The sequence below is a fragment of the Siphateles boraxobius genome, unplaced genomic scaffold (genome assembly GCF_051911475.1).
Source record: "Siphateles boraxobius isolate OS27281-9 unplaced genomic scaffold, OSU_SipBor_1 9, whole genome shotgun sequence".
NCBI classification, from domain to species: Eukaryota; Metazoa; Chordata; class Actinopteri; order Cypriniformes; family Leuciscidae; genus Siphateles; species Siphateles boraxobius.
The window spans coordinates 8,438,118-8,440,000 of NW_027509219.1; the positions used below are offsets into that span (position 1 = coordinate 8,438,118).

At 44.6% G+C, this 1,883-nt stretch overlaps 1 long non-coding RNA gene across 1 annotated transcript; it reads left to right on the forward strand.

The window, feature by feature from the left end:
* The first annotated feature begins 744 nt into the window (after positions 1 to 744).
* Positions 745 to 1,799, forward strand: LOC143732316 (uncharacterized). The gene is made up of 3 exons (XR_013201092.1): positions 745 to 920; positions 1,020 to 1,039; positions 1,710 to 1,799. It is a non-coding gene; the product is annotated as an uncharacterized LOC143732316 (long non-coding RNA).
* The last annotated feature ends 84 nt before the right edge of the window (positions 1,800 to 1,883 follow it).

Here is a 1,883-nt window from a genome sequence, read left to right on the forward strand (position 1 = left end):
GCCTCCGCCCGCTTGTCCACCGAATCGCTTATTTGTGCGAGCGGTAAGTAAGTAGGTCAAGTGCAAAATGACGAACACCTGTGTCTGATTGCAGTAATTGGCGTGGGGGGACCGCATATAAACCGGCTGGTGCGAGAGAGAGAGAGAAGGACTGGGGACTCGTATGAACACTCGCGACCTGCTGGCTGACAAATGGACTGAGTTTGTACGACGGAGAGAGCTTTATGAATGGAATGAGTTCACACATCGGGAAGAGTTTGATAAAAGTGAACTGAGAGCTGAACCAGCAAAAAAGAGTGTCTTTGAACTGTGCTGTAGAGACTTCTACGGTGAAGGCGCATGTGGCGCACTTTTTCTTTATTTTGTTTCATTTTTAATAAAGTATACGAGTCCCTGTTACGCCGACCCTTGTCTTCTTTCATCCCTACACTGAACCTTCATTACAGTCATTTAACCATGAACCACATCAACAATCTTAATTGTGTTGTTCAGTTTTAAATGTCATGTTTCTGTTTGTGTGTGGGGGTTGTGGTGTCAATATGTCACTATACAGTATTTTTTATTATTATTATTATTTAGTATTTTGCCAATTGCCTTGTTACAAATGACAAACAATAGCTTCAAGGTGAGCTCTTTAATTTTTCAGAGACAGTAGTTACGTGTGATGGGTTTGTCCAAGGTCTAAGTTGTGGTAAGGTGTTGTAGTTACAATCAACTAAGACTTATTATATATACTACTTGTGTAATTGTTTTAACAGTGATCCATTAATGATGCTTTTCTTATATTCAGACTCTGGTGTGATCAGTGTACAATCAGCAACATTTGGCCGCACAAGCAGCCAAATTTGCAGCGTTGGACGAACACAAAGCAAAACATCTAACACTCAGTGTTCAAAGGATGTTCCTGCGGTCTCTAAACAGTATAGATCTTTTTCATTGTCTTTTTGCTTGTGACTCCAGAGAGAAGAATATTGTATAATTTTGTTAGTGATATTAATTTATTTATTATCCTTTAAAAGATGTGATGGACTGAGAGAGAGTGAGTTATGGCGCTTTTCCACTGCATGGTACGGCTCGGTACGGCTCAGTACGGTTCGGCTCGGCGCGGCACGGTTCGGCTCGCTTCGCTTTTCCACTGCGTGGTACGACTCGGCGCGGTGCGGCACGGCTCAGTTCGCTTTAGCTCGGTTGCTTTTCCACTGCAGTTAGTACCGCATCAAAGTGGGTGGGATTATGACTGTAATCGTTATAGTTAATCCGCTCCTCGGCAACCAACAAGAGGAACGTCTGCGCTTCTCGTCCACTGACCACGATTCAGCCATTTATTTTTTGGAACTTTTTTTTCTTCAAGCAAGTCAAGCAAGTAGTTTTAAAACAGGTGCTACAGCAGTGGCTGTTACTGGCTATTTAAATCTAGCGGGTTTGATGTCTCGCAAATACAATGACGCTGGTAGTGACGATTCTGTCTGTCTGACCAATCAGTGATCTACAGTGCTTCCACGTCACATTTTAGTATCGGTACGGTACGCTTGGAACCTCAACAGAGGTGGTACCATTTAAAGCGAGCCGAAGCGAGCCGGACCGTACCATGCAGTGGAAAAACGCCACAGGTGAGCCGTACAGAGCCGAGCCGTACCGTACGATGCAGTGGAAAAGCGCCAAAGCGTGCCGTACCGAACCGAACCGTACCGTACCATGCAGTGGAAAAGCGCCATTAAACACTCAAGGACTTGCAGGACAAGATCCATGTTATGGAACCTACAAGTACTACACTACCAACTACATTTGCATCCAAGCAGGTCTGTCTCTCTCACTCTCTCTCTCTCTCTCTCTCTCACTCTCTCTCTCACTCTCTCACTCTCTCTCTCTCTCACTCTCACTCT